Raw genomic sequence first — 11,427 nt, 5'->3', positions numbered from 1 at the left:
GTCTCGTGTGGCTTCTCCCCTGCTTCCTCTAATACTTATAAGGAGCCGTCACTTATATACTTCTAAAGTTGCTGAATTTAGTACAACCTTGAAGTGTGGCACATCCCTTCATGGTTATCTTGTACCGTGAGTGTACCTCTCCTACTACCGGTACTCCGTGCCAAGGCAAGGCACACTCTGTACATTTGGCAAACACATTCTGGGGTCACAAGTATAATACTGACTCCATAATAGGTAACCAGAAGTCGGATTACAACGGCACCCTTGGTACTGAACCAGACATCCAAAAAAAATTTTCCACTTCCTGGTGATTCATTAAAGTCTTCACTCTTGTTGTTACTGATGTAAGGTTCTGGGGTGGTGGTGAGGCGGCCCCAGGCAGCGTTGGTGCTGTGTTCGTGATCTGGTCATTATATTAGATGACCGGGACACAGGAGGGAAGCTTGGCCTCGCATGACCATGGTATACATGTTCACCTGTTTGTCACCAGCAACCCAAGACTGATCCTGATGTGAGGACCCAGTCTTCCCTGGTCACAGTAACCTCTTGAACACGAAGGTGAGGCCCAGCACAACGACGGTGCGACTCTTGTGTAGTTGGATGACGTGACCTCTGACCTGACCCTGACAGGTCGTGCCATCGTGGTCAAGGGGTCGTATCGTCACGCTGGAGAGGTTGTCAATCAAAACAGTCAACTCCCCTGACTAACCCCCACGTCTCCCACACGTGGTTCCACCATGGCTCATACGAAGCTGCTTCAAGAACCATGCAGCACCTTAAGTCCTCCAGGTCTGGTCGACTGGTCACCAGACTGGAGTCGGTGCAGTGACGACCGCACGTCTGACCTCGTCACTGCACGACTCACGTAACTGCCGTCACTGTTGCCCTCTAATAACAAAGCACGAATGAGTGTTACGATCTCTCGCGGATATTCGTAACGATTTCCCCCGCCTCCTTCAAGGTCAACTAAACAAGATAAAAGTTAATTAAACTAGAAAAAAAAAATATTCTAAATACCCAGTTTCCTCTCCCTTAACGAGGTAGCAACAAATGAACATCATCATCATTTCCATACAACTAATCTCAAGCTGTCAAGTACAATGTACAGACACCAGAGCCTACCATCCACCGCCACGCCCCACAGACTGCTCCACGTCTTGCCTTGACCACCTCATCTGCCCTCTTGTAGTCCAATGACATCACTTGGCCCCCCTTCTATCATATCAATCCATCTTAGTCTACCTCTCGCGCGCCTTCCCCACCTGAATGTTTAAATCCCGATACACTAAAGCCTCCTCCATTCCATCCTTCCATCTCCTTTGTCTTCGCAATAATAATAACAATTAATAATAATAATAATAATGATAATAATAATGATAATAATAATAATAATAAAGTAACCTGTTCACTAACTAAAATGCAGCCAAAAGCTAAAAATATACAAACAAATTACCAACACTAATGAAAGTGGGGCAATAACAAAGGCAGGCATGGGAGGGTGGAGGGCTGGTTATATTTGGGATGGGACTGTTCTTGTGGTGGTCTGTACCAGCTGGGATGATGACGTTCACAATGGTTGGGATGGGACTGTTCTTGTGGTGGTCTGTACCAGCTGGGATGATGACGTTCACAATGGTTGGGATGGGACTGTTCTTGTGGTGGTCTGTACCAGCTGGGATGATGACGTTCACAATGGTTGGGATGGGACTGTTATTGTGGTGGTCTGTGGTAGTTATGCCGAACTGCAACTTGAGGACGAGGGATCCCAGCGGCAGGCGATGACGGGGGCGAGGCTGGTGCAACAGCTTCATCCCGACGTATCGACAGAGATGCAAGTGATGGTTAGACATAACTCGTATCTATTTCATCGTCTGGTTCAAAAATATAAACTTCTCTCCAGACACTGTTTGTTGCCCTATACTGATATCATTCACCCTTCAGCTGACATATCATACAGCAATTCTAGATATTCTCACAAGAAGTGATTAAACACAGACTAATAACATAACATCTCGTTTAACTGAGCAATTAGCAACTTTCTCTTTCCCCCTCCTCTTAAAAAAAAGAAAACAAGAAGAAATCCATTCTTCCGCAATGTTTTGAAATACTGCTCATCCTTCATTATATCCGTGACTCTGACACATTACTGTACCTAATAACTCCTGCTGCCTCAACACTCTCAGACAAGTTCATCAAGCGTCTGCAAGACTGGGAGGTTGGTAGCCGGAGACCCTCAGCAGCACAGTGTTTCCAGACCCACCGTGACCAGCCACACCACGTATCATGTCATATAAGACCAGTATAGTACGTCCATCCTCCCTAAGTATCCAACAACCAACACTTCCTCTCTCAAGTTGCTCCTGATTTCGTTCATCTTAATTCTCTGATGTATATTTTCATACAATATATATATATATACGCTAACTCTTGAAACTTTTTGAAAGGTTCCGTTACTCGCTGGCAGGATCGTGGATGGCATGATGACTCCCCCCAACTAAGGTTGAAATATGTCAGGTGGTATAACCAGATGGTTCCGGCCATCTGGGGAGTACTTCCTTGGGTGGAATTACATCTCCTTGTCAAGTTCAAATCCTGTTTTTCTTTACCAGACAACCCAGCCGTGGGCCAATCAGGCCTCCTGTTGTCTGTCTTTCTCATGTAAACTCTCTCAGCAAGAGCAACATCACCTTCAAGAGCGTCACCACCGCTATATCCCTCCTGTGTCTTGAAGGTTCGTAAGATCCGTCCTTCCATCATTCTGGGTGAGGCAACTGATGCTTGATTGTGTTCGCTGAGAGTAGTCGTCAGGCAGCATTACTCCGAGACCTGAGGTCTCTTATACTGTTGTTAGTCGTGAGGCGATGATGTCTGTCCGTCCAATGTTCTGTATTACTTTTCCCGATTAAAAAGCATGTTGTCCTCCGTGGTCCACAGCAAGACTTTCTTCATGTTAGTCTGTAGCTTCTCAGTGTCTTCTACTGACGAGATTTGGGTACTTACTTATTCTGGCATGATCTCTAAATGACGCTATAAAATCACTTCTGGTTTTTGCGGCCATGTAAGATATCACAATGAGGAACAGAACGGGTGCAAGAACAGCTCCTTGGGGAACTGACCTGTTTACATCTGGAGGTACTGGATGTAGCCTCACTCATATAACGTGTTTTAATCTTTTACCCAAAAAGCTGTGTATCCATCTTCCAATTTAGCCGGTTATTGCAATCTTTATCACCTTTTTTTTACGACACCATGATTACTTCTATCAAAGTCTGTATTTATCACAAATTCCTCCCCCCCCCCCCGTGATTACGTCATTGTGGGGCAAGATCTTGCTGGATAAAACCACGTTGTCTAGGGTTATGTAGATGATTTGATTCCATTCAAAGAGTCAAGAGGTTATGGGGGATTACTTTGCTTCCACCTTTGTGCAGTGGAAGATGTGAGTCTGTCCTACATCGCTGGTGATGGTGCCACAAGACACACTTTTCTTCCTTGCGATTCTAGCCGCCCGTGCAGCAGGAGCTGTGCATCTCACTCATTATGAAGACCGAGGGAGGTCCTGGAGTCAGGAACCTGGGGCAGAGTGTATGGCATACCACCATCTATGGCCCTCTCGAGTCCCTGTGACCAGCTGGTGAGGTCTACTGTGTGTAACGCACAGGGATCACTGTTTCGGAAGTGAGTCGTTTATCTTTAAGATGGTGTCTGGTTCACTGAACACCGGTTCATATCGTTTTCCACTATCTCACTCACCTGTGACTGTGTCCTCTTCTGTTATAAGTGGGCCACTGGAACTGATGGTCCTGGATTTGCGTTATGCTGATGAATAAGATTTTCATTTTTTTCATTATTTCATCAGTGACTTTTTTCTTCCTTTTCTCCTGTATCTCACATGACACTGTGAGTGTGGTCTGTGTACACGGGTCTGTGTTCACCTGTCAGGTCTTCTCTCCTTCGCTGGGTCAACTGTGGCTTCTGAGATGGTCTGCAATTCCTTTTCGCCTCCTATATAGGGATCGCCTTCCTAGTTCTGCTCTGGACCTTCTGTTATTACTTTTCACTGGTCAGTGTTTGTTGAAACGCCTCTGCGGTCATGGATCTAACCCTCCTCTGGTGTTTTGAACGACACTCAGCAGGATTTCCCATTATGTCTCAGACTTTTCATCGTTTTACATCTTCACATTTTATCATTTTACAGTTAAAAGTGAACTTGGTGAATTCCTCCTATGGTTACGTGCGCCTTACCGTGACGGTTCAGCATCCATACATGTTTTTACGTCAGTTTGGTCGTGATCAGAGTCCAGTGTGTTTAACATGGTGACGACACACATTACCTCCACAGTTGTTATAAAGCGCAGCTCTTGTGTCATATTTCCTCTAGTTGATTCTGTTACTAGTGCACATGAGGGGAACTCATCACACGACCTTAATACATTTCTCCGACCTCATACGGCCGGGGTTGTAACCTGACTGTTCATGTAGTCCTTTGAAGTATACGTGAAATACACTCGTTCAAGAACGTACCAACAGTATGAGAAGATAAACACAGCTGTGAGGTGAGAGACTGTTTCCTCCCCACATTCCCAGGAAACTATCATGGCAACATACGACCATCTACAACTGACTGGTGCATAAGGGAAGATATCTTATCCAGAGTGATGTACAGAGAGGTAGTGATGATACACTAACATCCATCGGTAGTGACGCCCGTCACACTAGCTCCTCCACTCCGTCCTGGACCGTAACGTGAGGTCGTCCCTGATGTCACAGTTCCCCTCGTCCCCACCTATAACACGAGGCTAAAGGATTTAGTCATCTCCTGAGAACAATACAATACAGTGATATCACCCAATGTTATCAAACCTGAAGGTGATCTACGATAGCAGCATGTACGATAACGCAGGTCAACACGCTGGAGTCTGCTGCGTCACGTCACGTGCGTCGAACGTCGGGTTACTGGGATCATCAAGTCAAGGGTTGTAACACAACTCAGTCAAGCTACATCAGAGGGTCATGTACAGAGGGAGGGTGTGGAGGTCCGTACCACCACTACTGCTGCTGAGGTGGATAAGTATCCCCGCCAAGCCTGATCACAACACACCCACCCACTGCTCGAGCCTGTGTCAAGCGAACACCGAACATTCGCGGACACATAACTACTTCCAACATTTTCAGTTTACCCTAAACCATTTTCTCTGGCAACACACAACAGTTCGGATACTCAAGTAAAAGACACAGATGTGTTCTAAACGACCAACCTACGTTACAGTAATGACCCTCACGATAGTCCACCTAGAACTTTAGGTCTGACCGAACCAGCAGTTGGTCTAAGTGGCGAATAATTAATACCCTCAGACAATGACACGAACATAATCACATGCATAATCCACATAACATACTCTTCCACAGGTGCATAATATAAAGATTTTATTAGTTTGGAAACGAGAGATTAACTTCTGAAGGCCTGCACCACGACTGTGTAATCACAGGTTATGGATCCACACCAGTAAAGCATTAAGTCACAGACCCGAACAACAGTCGTACCGTCGTGCTCATGGGTCGTACCGTCGTGCTAATGAGTCGTACCGTCGTGCTTATATGTTCGCCACGGGACACAAACGTGGTTTTATTTCATGAATGTGAGACGTATACATATGGCTGCGAGGATGACAAGAACTCACACACAAGGATGACTAACAGAAGAACTATCATAACATTGTGACAGTCATGAAGACCATGACACATGAAGACTCTGACAGTCATGAGGACCACGACACATTGAGGGTGTGACAGTCATGAAGACCATGATACATGGAGGGTGTGACAGTCATGAAGACCATGGCACATGGAGGGTGTGACAGTCATGAAGACCATGACACATGGAGGGTGTGACGACACATGAAGACCGTGACAATCAATCGCATTATGACTCACTTCACATAAGGAACATCTCTGGCCCACAAACGATGACACACATAGAACTTTGATAAGGAAAATCATGAACATGAGGAATGCTTCACATTACATGATAACAACGATAAGAGAAATACATGAAAATTAAAAGGGTATTACAGGATGACACACGAGACAAAATGGTTGAACACAGGAGATGGTAGAGGCGAAGGCAGTGACCAGGACCATACGTTCACCAGGGAGGAAACATGAGGATAACACTCAACAGTGTTACGGAAGACGGACGGGGTAGGGAGAAATGGTTACGTTATGTTGGTGATAACTGGTGACACAGAGGCTGGTGCATGTGAGAACACACACTCACCCGAGCCAAGGGTGATACCCACACACACACACACACACACACACACACACACACACACGTGAGGATGTTGAGCAGATCCAGGGAAAACATGTGGAGGGAAGAATGTGAGAGCTGACCAGGTGAAACACTGCATGAAGACGGGTCACTCCCCACCTCACACTACAACTGCTCTCACTCCACCAACACCTCACTCTTACCTACCAGCCAACCAACCTACCTACCTACCTGTGTCTTTCCTACCTACTACCTGCTATCCCACCTATCTACCTGCTATCCCACCTATCAACCTGCTATCCTACCTACCTGCTACCTGCCTTCCTACCTACTTGTCTGCTGTCTTACCAACCTATCAACCTGGAATCCTAACCACCTTTCTAACTACCAACCTGTAGTCCTACATACCTACCAGCCTGCAATCCTACCTACCTACCTGCTGTCTTACGTACCTACCAACCTGCAATCCTACTTAACTACTACCAACCTTCGCTGCGATACTTCTATCCCTCCTTCTTCCTCATCTCTCACAACCTACACGTAGCAGGTCAGGTCTCTGTGAGGTCCTGTGAGGTCCGGAGGTTCACATAGGCTCCCTCGAGTTACCACTCCCTCCCTGTCCTGCACACGTAAGTCACAACACACACACACACACACACACACACACACACACACACACACACACACACACACACACACACGCTATCTACCCTCTGTGGTGCACCAAGGAATTTACCGGCCAAACCCGTTGTTGAGGTAGGGGCCAGCAGGCACCACTCCCACCTGGGCTCCGCACCACACCACCTCCTCCTCCTCCTCCTCCTCGTCCATCCTTAACACACAAAAGTCACTTTCCAAAGCTACTTCACACCTTCCAGATGTCGTGTCACTTTCAACCTTCATAAAGATAACAAGACCCTCCAGAACGACGTTACACGACCCCTGAACACTATGTTACGATCCTTGAGCACGACGATACACGACCCCTGAACACTATGTTACGACCCTTGAGCACGACGGCACACGACCCCTGAACACTATGCTACGACCCTTGAGCACGAAAATAAACGACCCCTGAACACTATGTTACGACCCTTGAGCACGAAAATACACGACCCCTGAACATTATGTTAAGACCCTTGAGCACGACGGTACACGACCCTTTAACACTATGTTTCGACCCTTGAGCACAACAGTACCACTGTGGGTATGATGGCTTGACCTTTGACCTAACCCTTACGGATAAGGTCAAAGGGCTGGTCCTCATAACTACGAGTCGTACCATCGTGTTCACGGATCCTACAGAGGATTGTAGTGACGTCATCCTCCAGGTCTGGTGAACACAGAGTGTGCACCGCGCAGGCGCGTCCGTGGGCGGGCTGCAGAACAGAGCAAGCCACTCACTGCAGCATGGAAGCGCAACCGTCTGCAGCCTCTATCCTGCCCGTGCCACACACACACTGGCCCAACGCAGCTAACTGTCGTCACGCTCGTAAAAAGACTAGTAATTCTGTAGGTCGTTAACTTAAGGTCACAGTAAGGTCACCCAAGCATGAACTTTCCGCAGACCTTTAAGGTCACTCGGGAAAGGTCACATATACAGGCACTGTCCTAATTACCACAAGTCTTCACGGCCTGCCTCAGAGTTTGTGGACGAAGTACACAATACACTCTCGTCTGAGAACTTCTCACTTCGAAGGAGTCCATCCTGTACCTGCTGCTGTGCGTATCGCAGCCTTGGAGAGGAAGGAACCTCTCGAAAAAGGATCCTCAAGAACATCAGAATCCTTTACGAAAGGAGTCCTGGGATAAGAATACACACACACACACACACACACACACACACACACACACACACACACACACACACACACACACACACACACACACATACACACACACACACATACACACACACACACACATACACACACATACACACACACACACACACACACACACATACACACACACACACACACACACACACATACACACACACACACATACACACACACACACATACACACACACACACATACACACACACACACACACACACATATATATATATATATATATATATATATATATATATATATATATATATATATATATATATATATATATATATATATATATCTGAGGGCTCCTTTCTAAGGAAGGGTAGGTGTGTTACCCAGGTAATCTTCCCATGAACTCCTGCAACTCTAAGACTGCGCTACTTCCAGTAGCAGGGAAATGATGGACTCCTCTAAAGTGAGAAGGTTTGCGACGAGACTGTATTCCCAGTGATACAGTCCCGCCAAAGGAAGGAGAGAGAGAGAGAGAGAGAGAGAGAGAGAGAGAGAGAGAGAGAGAGAGAGAGAGAGAGAGAGAGAGAGAGAGAGAGAGAGAGAGACTGTTTAAACCTCCTTGTCATTTCCCACCTCGGGAAGGTAGCGCCTGGCACTGAGACTGACTCTTCGAGGAAAAATTCTCTCCTGGCTCTTTCCTCCGATCTTCCTTGTACAGAGTGATAATACTGGAGGCGAAGAATTCCAGAACCCCAGTCCCGTACCTTTTAGCTGCTTTCCACAACCTACGGAGATATCTAGGTCATTCCCCTTATTCTGTCTGATTGTATTTCTCACAACACCGAGAGAAAAACGTCTTATATCAACAGTCTCTTAACTTGTACGTTAGTAAAGATAAACGTTCTATGACACAGACAAAATATTGACCAGCAGCCATCCCTCAGTGTATCTCCGTCGTGTGACATGAATGTGTCATGAGTCAAGAAGGTGTTGGTGCAGTACCATGAGGCGAGCGTTCACCTCCTGACCAGCGGCAGTAGCTTCCCTCCTCACCACACACGGATCAGCCACACCTTCAGTGTACCTTGGGGGGGCAATCTTCGGAGATGCTCCACCCCCACTAGCCCGGCCTGGGTCCAGACAGTTGGGCTGGGTCGTTGGTCGACCAATCTGTGGGAAGCCTCAGCCCTCAGGCCCACATAGCTCCAACAGCCTGGCTGGTCTGGTACACTTTACAGGTACTTGTCCAGTGCACTCCTGAACTCCTCTACTGTACATCCCATGTTGTTTCTGATGGTAGATGGCGAGGTGTTGAAGAGTCCTGGGTCCCGGATGTTTAAGGTGTTCTCTCTGTGCATATCGCACCTCTGGATTACAGAGATACTTATTTACCAAAGTCTTCCATGCCTGTGATGGTGGCGCCGACATGAGACCCCACACTGCCTACCCACAGGTACCACCGTCCTCAACACGCCCAGATATACTGCATAATATCGGCTCGTGTGGTACACACCTGCACTGGGACCAGACACTGGAAATTCCGGATACGAGAGGTAGCTGGTTAGATGAATGCCGGATAATAATGCTTCTCCTGTAATGTGGTCAACGGTATCTCTGACGTATCACTCTACGGTATCCCATTTTCTAGTGCCTGCCCAGTTAAGGAAGCTGTGGATAATATATCAGTCCATTTTCTTTCTCATATTCAGCCTTCACATCCACTCCAATATCATGCATCATTGTATACTGAATGTTTTGCATCACCTAGACCCATTCTTAGGAGGAGGTCCCGCTGGTGTAATTACAGATACAAATCGATGTTTATAGTGATCTATATACATCGAGCCTACCCGCTCCTTCTCGCCACACTCCGGGTGGACAGTCCTCCCCGACCCCTGTGTCTCACATACCCACCAACTGTGTCCCACAACACACAAAGGACTGATGACAATCCCTTTCAATCCTTCCCACTCTAGATTGGACTAATTAAATAATCAACTTGACCTAAATGACTTCCCCAAACTTTTCCCCTGACAACGGCCAGTATTTTATTCCGCCTCACACACCAGAGCCCTAAGCAATGTGGCCCCACCACCACCAAACCACCATCAAGGTGACTGGTGCATTATGGAGCCAGGCAGAGCCAGGGGCCGGGTTACCTACCTACCAAGTGACGTGTTCCTGGCGAACGTCTACAGCCCAACCAACACCACGTCCCACCAACCTGCCCCTCACAACGATGGTTGTTAATAACCTGTGCTAGATGGTAGTAGTCTTGGTAGGCTGGTAGTAACCCTGGCAGGCAAGAAGTAGCCCTGGTAGGCTGGTAGTGGCCCTGGCAGGCTGGTAGCAGCCCTGGCAGGCTGGTAGTGGCCCTGGCGGGCTGGTAGCAGCCCTGGTAGTCTGGTAGCAGCCCTGGTAGGCTGGTAGTGGCCCTGGTAGGTAATGGCCCGAGCATGAAGACTCTGCATGACGTTGCTAATGAACACTTCTTCAAGAGACGTAAGGACAGAACAACCACAGAACATAACATGAAATTAAGAAACTTTAAAAAAAAAAGCATATGTAAATAATTACTTTAATAGTACAAGAATGCTGGGTGAATGGAGAAAAAACAAGTGAATGCGGACATAATTAATGAGAACAGTACCTAAAATGTTTAAACAGTTGAACAGTGATAAGAAAGGGTTCAAGGGGTGTCTCCACCAGTGTACAACTCCCTCCCTGTAAAGTATCAGTACGTCATCATAGATTGTAATGTTGCCCAGTTAACCCGTCCATCACCACCTGCAGAACACCGCCACACACATGTAAACACTACATGATCAACTACATCTGGGAACCTAATTTCTCTCTACCCTGAGAGATAATTGCGTAGCTTTCTCCTTGTTCCAGTTCCACAACTTTAAATGGATAACTGATCAATGAATGCCATGAGAATGATTTACCACATCTTATGAAGAAGTGTGAAGAGGAAAATGACGATGAAAATAGGGAAACATGCAATCTGGTCACAGGAAATTACTACTACTACTACTATTATACTACTACTACTACTACTATTATACTACTACTACTACTATTATACTACTACTACTACTACTGCTACTGCTACTACTACCACTACTGCTACCATTACTACTACTACCACCACTACTACTACTACTACTACTACTACAACTACTATTATACTACTACTACTACTACCATACTACTACAACTACTACTACTATACTACTACTACTACTACTACCACCATACTACTACAACTACTACTACTATACTACTACTACTACTATCATACTACTACTACTACCTACTACCACTACTACTACTACTACTGCTACTATTACTACTACT

The sequence above is a fragment of the Panulirus ornatus genome, chromosome 46 (genome assembly GCF_036320965.1).
Source record: "Panulirus ornatus isolate Po-2019 chromosome 46, ASM3632096v1, whole genome shotgun sequence".
Lineage (NCBI taxonomy): Eukaryota > Metazoa > Arthropoda > Malacostraca > Decapoda > Palinuridae > Panulirus > Panulirus ornatus.
This window is presented reverse-complemented; position numbering follows the sequence as displayed.